The following is a 7,444-nucleotide window of genomic DNA, read 5'->3' on the forward strand; positions in this document are numbered from 1 at the left end:
ATGTGCCTGTTCATCTGTATCATGGTCCTGGGAATGCAGCGATTGAGAATTCCAGGCACAGTGAGAGACGAGACCCCAAGACTAAATGGGTCCTCCTCCTCTGCCTCCTAGGACGGTCTGCATGGCCCCTCACTGCAGCTGACCCATCTCCTACTGTGCACCCCTGTCCTTGACTGCTGTGGTGAGCCCGACTGTGTAAGTGACCTGAACCTGGCTCTAGGCCGGAGACTCCACAGTCGAAATTTGATGGATGCAGGCGCCCACATCTGACAGGCAAGTCCCAGGTCCCTGGCAAACAGCTAACCAGGCTGGGTCCTTGGGGGGGAGGGGGGGTGCCTGTTCTTTCTCAGTTGCTTCTGGATGCCACCCCCTGGCCTGCGCTCTCCTGAGCTCCAGCACTGTGGAGGCCCTGAGCCTAGTGATAGTGGGACTGGGGAGTGACAAGATCTGTGTGCATCTCAGCAAGAGCACAGGGGACCACCTAGTAGATAGGGACGAACAGATGCTGACAAGGAGGGGTGGCCGGAAGCCTGCCTGTGCCCATTTTTGGGAAGCCAAGACCTTGTGACTTTTTAGATTATGGTCACACCCAGTAACACTTAAGGGCTCCTCCTGGCTATGTGCTCAGAAATTGATCCTGGCTTGGGGGACCACATGGGACGCCAGGGAATCGAACCAATGTCCGTCCTAGGCTAGCGCGCACAAAACAGATGCCTTACAGCTTGCACCACCACTACAGCCCCGTGACTTTTCTTTTATTCCTCACTCACTCCCCAAATGACTCCAGAATTATTTTTTCATGGAGGACCAAAGCTATGGTGCAGCAGGGAGGAAGTTGGCCTTGCACACGGTCATCCAGGGTTCGACTCCCGGCATCCCACAGGGTCCCCTGAGCCTGCCAGGAGTAACTTCTTTTTTTTTTTTGGGGGGGGGGCTACACCCGTTTGACGCTCAGGGGTTACTCCTGGCTATGTGCTCAGAAATCGCCCCTGGCTTGGGGGGACCATATGGGACGCCGAACCGCGGTCCGTTCCTTGGTAGAGCTTACAAGGCAGACACCTTATCTCTAGCGCCACCTTCCCGGCCCCCAGGAGTAACTTCTGAGCACAGAGCCAGGAGTAATCCCTGAGCATCACTGGGTGTGACTTCCCCACCAAAAATAAACAAATAATATATGTATTTTGCTTTGGGGCCACACTTAGTGGTACTACTCTCTGGCAGTGCTCAGGAGACCATGTGATACGGGGGACTGAACCCTGGTCCTCCCCAAAGCAAGTACACACTCCCAACCCTGCTTCAGTTCAGTTTTTTTTTTTTAGGCCACACCCAGCAGTGCTCAGGAGTTACTCCTGGCTGTCTGCTCAGAAATAGCTCCTGGCAGGCACGGGGGACCATATGGGACACCGGGATTCGAACCAACCACCTTTGGTTCTGGATCGGCTGCTTGCAAGGCAAACACCACTGTGCTATCTCTCCGGGCCCCAGTTCAGTTCTTAAGAGGCCAGAGAGAGAACAGGGGTGGGGGTGGAGGGTTGCCTGGTTTGAGATTCCCCACATCCCATAGGGTCCTCTGGGCCTGCCAGGAGCAGTTCCTTAGAGCAATGCCAGGAGTAACTGTTTCAGGTATAGCCCTGAAACAAAACAAAACAGAAAGTTCAAAAGAGATCTAAGGTTCAGCCAGCTTTGATGAAAGGATGAACTGGAGCGGAAGTGTGGGAAGGGCAGAAAGTCTTTTTTCAGGGACCTGATCGGTGGTGCAAGCCTTGCTTAGGTAACCTACGACAGACCGAGGTTTGATCCCCAGGTGTCCCACATGGTCCCCCCAGCCAGGAGCGATTTCTGAGAGCCTAGCCAGGAGTAACCCCTGAGCATCACCGAGTGTGACCCAAAAACAAACAAACAAACAAACAAACAGTTTCTTCAGGGAATTCGCCTTTCATCCCTGAGGGCACACAGTGATTTAATGATTTGATGATTCATCTGCCCACGGCTCACTGTGACTGGTCTCTCTTGAATTCTGCCCAGTGAGGAAGATGGCTTTATCAGTGGGGAAGATGCCTGCATGCAGCCCCTCTCAGTTCTAACCCTGGCACACCTGGGGTCCCCGGAGCACTGCAGGGAATGAGCGCAGTCAGGTGTGAGCCCTGATGAGCACGGAGCCAAAAGTCAGCCTGAACACTGAGCAATTGTACTTAGTGTATGTCCTGCACACAGCCAACTTGGGTTCAATTCCCGGCATCCCATAGGGTCCCCTGAGCCTGCCAGGAGTGATTTCTGAGTGCAGAGCCAGGAGGAACCCCTGAACACCATTGGGTGTGACTCAAAAACAAACAAACAAATAAACAAGCACACAGTGGGGGAGAATGTTTCCAGGGGGTGAGCGCTTGCTTTGCAGGCTGGAGTCATTTCATTTTTCTTGGCAGAAAGTCTACTTACCCCACTCCACCCCACCCCCCACAGCTCTGGCACCAACAACCCCAGTTCCAGCACCCAGCCCCCAGCTAGTTCTTGCAAACGCTGAGATAAACCCTCTGGTTTGCACAAAGGGTGGGTGTTTGTGGACAGGGTGGATGGGTGGGTGGGGCTCTTATTAGCCACAGTGCTAGTTAGCCCCTGGGCAGGGCAGGGGCTTCAGGCAGACGCCCCTGGGTGGAGGTCAGGAGGTTAACCTGGGGGAGACTGGGACACAGGCGGTTGGGTGGGATTAGCTGTGGGTGAGACCAGGGAGGTCGTGGTTGCCCCCCAGGGTGCTCCATGAGGCCAGAGAGTACAGCCAGCTCACGGTCAGGTGCCCAAGCAGAACTGGGCCCAGACACCACACCGGGCTCAGCAACCCTTGGGGACTGCCAAAGTGTTCCGGAGCCCGGGGACAGAGCCTGCCATACAGGGCACAGCCTCAGGGCAGCGTGTGCCTCTAGTGTGGGCAACTCGGCCACCCGGGCCTCTGCCCCAGCTCAACCTAGAAGCTCCTTCCCAGAATTTCTTTCGCAACCTGTTTCCAGGCCACGTTGAGCCTTGGGCCGGCGCCTCTGGAAGGTGGCCGAGTGCTTGGGGACTGTGTGGGCCTGGGTCCAGCCTGGCCCTGGAAGGCCCTGGGGTGGGTGGGCAGCTGTCCCTGGTGTGTCCCCTCCCTGAGCACCCCTGATTGATAGGTGAGGCTAAAGGGGGGGAGTCTCTGGGGGACCTCCCAGCACCCTCCTCCAGGTCTTTCCCTTAGAACCAGGCCAGGGCCAGCGCCTCTGAGGAGTGGTCGAGGGTTTGGGGACTGTGTGGGCCTGGGTCCAGCCTGACCTGGAACAGGAAGGCCATGGGGTGGGTGGGCAGCTTTCCTTGGTGTGTCCCCGCCAAGTGCGCCCCAGATAGGTGAAGCTCAAGGGGGAGGGCCTCTGGGACCCCCCCCTTGTCCCCTTCTTCGGGTCTTTCCACTACAACCAGGCCAATCGAACCTAGGGCCAGCGCCTCTGGGGAGTGGCCGAGGGCTTGGGGACTGTGGGCCTGGGTCCAGCCTGACCCTGGAAGGCCCTGGGGTGGGTGGGCAGCTGTCCCTGGTGTGTCCCCTCCCCGTGCACCCTGATTGACAGGTGAGGCTCCAGGGGGGCCTTTGGGGGCCTCCCTGCCGCCTCCTCCTGCTCCCTGGCAGGCTCTGTCCCCTCCCCAGGACCCGCGCAGCCGCGCCGCGCACCGAGGCAGGTGCATCGCCCCGCCCTCCCGCTCGGGGCTCCCTGGGCCGGGGAGGGGCGCCGGGCGGCCCCAGGGCAGTGCCAGACCCGGCCGCGCCGCCCCAGGAAGTCGCGAGCAGGAAGCGGGGCGGCGGTGGCCGCTCCGGCGGGGCGGCGGGTGCGCGGGGCCGGGGCGCGCAGGTGAGTCTCGGGGCGGCCGGGCGGGCGCGGGGGGCCGGGGCTGCCGCTGCCCCCGAGGACGGACGCTGGGGCCTCCCGGGTCCCCTCCGGGCATTGGGTGACATTGGGCCACGCGGCGGTTGCTGGCCTGGTGCGTGACAGCGACCTTCCCGGCTCGGTCCTTTGTGCTCCCGGGTGGGCCCAGGTCCCTGCATGGGGGAGGATCCCCCCCACACCCAGAGACCACCCTCCAGGAACCTTCATGCGCCCCAAGAATAGGGCACCTATTTGGGGGACATCTCCATGCTTTGCCCTGATTCCGACTTTTGGAGGTGCCCGGGACCACCCACCCCACATGCTGCTGGTCCGGGGCTGCCCCTGGGTAAGGCCTTAGGGGGTCTCCCCCGCCTTTGAATTTGCACCCGCCAGTTTAGGGTTAGTTCTTGGGGTTGGGGGTTCAAGGAGCCAGCAGGTGGCCCCCTCTCGATGATCAGAGGAGGTTGGGGACACAGGGAAGAGGCCTGCCTGGCAGGTAGGTCGGTGTTGGAAAAGTGGGGGTGAAGATAGGTTCAGTCCAGGGTTGACCACCCACATCACTGACTACCCACCCCTTCACCAGGTCCTGATGCAGCTTAGTGATTTCAGAACCCAGCTGGAAACTTGTCTCGGGGACCCACTTTCACACTGTCTACTATCACCGAGCTCCACTGTGAACCCCAGTTTTACAGTGTGTGGCTCAGTGGTCGCAGTGGTAAAGCATCAGCCAAGCACCTGCCTGGCACGTCCGAGCCCCGTGCCTTCAGGGGGTGGGCCCAGGTTCTGGTTCTGGGGCTGCTGCCAGGCCCCCTCAGCCCAGCTCCAGAGCAGGGACTACCCAGTGGCTGTCCTGTGGTTCTCTGCAGGCTGCAGGGGTGGGCTGTTCTGGTGGGCTTTTGTTCCTGGTGACTGACCCCGTGGGCTCTCCTAGTGGACTGTTCCCAGCTGTTCTGGGCAGCTGTTCTTCTGAACTGTTCCCAGTGGCTGTTGCTGTGGGCTCTTCTGGGCAGCTGTTCCAGGTGACTTCCTGTGGGATGTTTCTGGGGACTGATGCCCCAGGCAGCAGCTAGGTGGGCTGTGCCCAGGGCCCCCTCTTCCACAGCGGTGGCAGCGTCTCTCCCAGACACACACTGGTGGCACTTCAGGCTCTGGCGAGCTGTGAAACCGACACCTGGGCTCCTCCTTCCCAGAGTGGCTAGCTTTGGGGGGCTCTCAGAAACTTGGACTGTTTGGGTTTTGTTGGGGATCCCTGCCCAGTACTGTATTTCTCTGATTTTGGGGAGATTTTAGGGGCACTCTGCCCTACTCAAGCTCACCCCTGCCCAAATGCTCAGGGGTGCTGGGGATTGGGCCTGGATCAGCTGCCCACAGGCCAGCACCTCCCCCTGCAAGTCAACCGAGAGCTGTACACTGAGTACCCCTGCTCATGCTCCTGGACTCAGAGTTTGTTTGGTTTTTTTTTTTGGAGGGGAGGGGGTCACACCCAGCAGCACTCAGGGGTTACTCCTGGCTCAACGCTCAGAAATTGCTCCTGGCAGGCTTGAGGGACCATATGGGATGCCGGGATTCGAACCACCGTCCTTCTGCATGCAAGGCAAATGCCCTACCTCTATGCTATCTCTCAGGCCCTTTGGACTCAGAGTTAATGACCCCAGGTGCCCCCAGCCCTGTCACTGAATTCAAGATAGTGGGACCCCCTCATCCAGCCTCACTATCCTTGTGGCAGGAACAGGGTCCCCTCTTGAGTGTTCTTGGGACCCCCCTAAACTGCAGTGGTCAGAGAAGGGGCCCCGGTTTCTTGAGAGCCACTTGGGGGGGAGACTCTGCCCGAGACCAAGGACCCCCAAGCATCACTGGGTGTTGCCCAAATACCTGAGATTAAAACAGAAGACACCCCAGACCCCTGAGATTCTAACAAGGGGCGGAGATGCTCTGTGAGTAATGCCAGGAGCAGGCACTGGAGGCTGGAAATTGTCACTGGTGCTGTGTGTGTCTCATGCCTGTGAGATTCTGTTCTGGGTTTTCTTCCAGCCAGGCAGGAGCCTTAGGAAAATGCACCGTGCACCCCAGGGCCCAGCCCAGGTCACTGCTTCCTCTCTAGGTTTCAACGCAACAGGTTTGACCAGGACTTTTTTTTTTTTTTTTTTTTTTTTTGGCTTTTGGGCCACACCCGGCAGTGCTCAGGGGTTACTCCTGGCTGTCTGCTCAGAAATAGTTCCTGGCAGGCATGGGGGACCATATGGGACACTGGGATTCGAACCAACCACCTTTGGTCCTGGATCGGCTGCCCAGGACAGATTTTTTTTTTAATTTTTTGTTTGTTGTGTTTGGGGGCCACACCCTACCGGTATGCTCCTGGATTATTCCTCCTGCTTCTGTGCTCCGGAATTACTCTGGCGGTGCTTGGAGGGACCATATGGGATGCTGGGGATTGAACCTAGGTCTGCCCTGTGCACGCAGATGTGTGCTGTCACTTCTCCAGCCAGGGCAGAACTGAGGGCAGCAGTGAGGGAGGCGGAGTGTGGTGGGGCCAGGCGCACGCACATCTGGCCTCCCTGCAAAGCCCCAAGCCACTGTCAGAGCGTCACCGACCAAGGAGCACACAGGAGCAGAGTTTGTCTAGAGATTTAAGACCTTGAAGCCTGGGTTCCAATGCTGTCACTGGAAAAGGAACTCTGGCCCCACTGTAAACTTCCTTTATTATTTGTTTTGTTTGTTTGGGTGCCACACACCTGGCAGTGCTCAGGGATTACTCTTAGCTCTGCGCTCCGAAATGGCTCCTAACAGGCTCTGGGGCCCTCCCAGGTGAGGAGAAGGGAATTCCCTTGGAGGTCGGGGAATTCTTTGCTTTCCTTTATCCCCACAACTGTATCTCTCAATGTCAGATTCATGTTATATGCTATTTGCAGGGACAGGGGCATTCTCTAGGTACGCTCGGGACCCAGAGACCTCTCGCCCGATGGTGCTGGGGTTCACCAAGGCTTTTACTGGGGGTTCTCGGGACCAGGTAGTGCTGGAGATCAAACTAGGGGCCTTGTTCATGCTCTTTGCACCCCCTTTTGAGCTGCCTCCCCAGACCCTTAATGGCTTTCACCTTTCTCTCTCCCTTCCTTTCTATTTTTTTTTATTTTTTTATTTTTTTGGTTTTTCAGGCCACACCCATTTGATGCTGCTTAGGGGTTATGGGGTTACTCCTGGCTAAGCGCTCAGAAATTGCCCCTGGCTTGGGAGGACCATGTGGGACGCCAGGTTGGAACCAAGGTCCTTCCTTGGCTAGCGCTTGCAAGGCAGACCCCTTACCTCTAGCGCCACCTTGCCGGCCCTTTCTCTTTTTTTTTTTCCTTCTTTTGTTTTCTTTGGGAGGGGACACACCCAGCGGAGCTCAAGGCTTACTCCTGGCCCTGCATTCAGAACTTGCTCCTGGCAGTCTCGGGGGACCCTCTGGGATGCCGGGAATCAATCAAGGAGGTCCGTCCTGGGTTGGCTGCATGCAAGGTAAACGCCCTATATCTGTGCTATTTCTCTGGCCCTCCCTTTCTTCTTTTTGTTTTGTTTTTGTTTTTGGGTCA

Source organism: Suncus etruscus, chromosome 13 (assembly GCF_024139225.1).
Source record: "Suncus etruscus isolate mSunEtr1 chromosome 13, mSunEtr1.pri.cur, whole genome shotgun sequence".
NCBI classification, from domain to species: Eukaryota; Metazoa; Chordata; class Mammalia; order Eulipotyphla; family Soricidae; genus Suncus; species Suncus etruscus.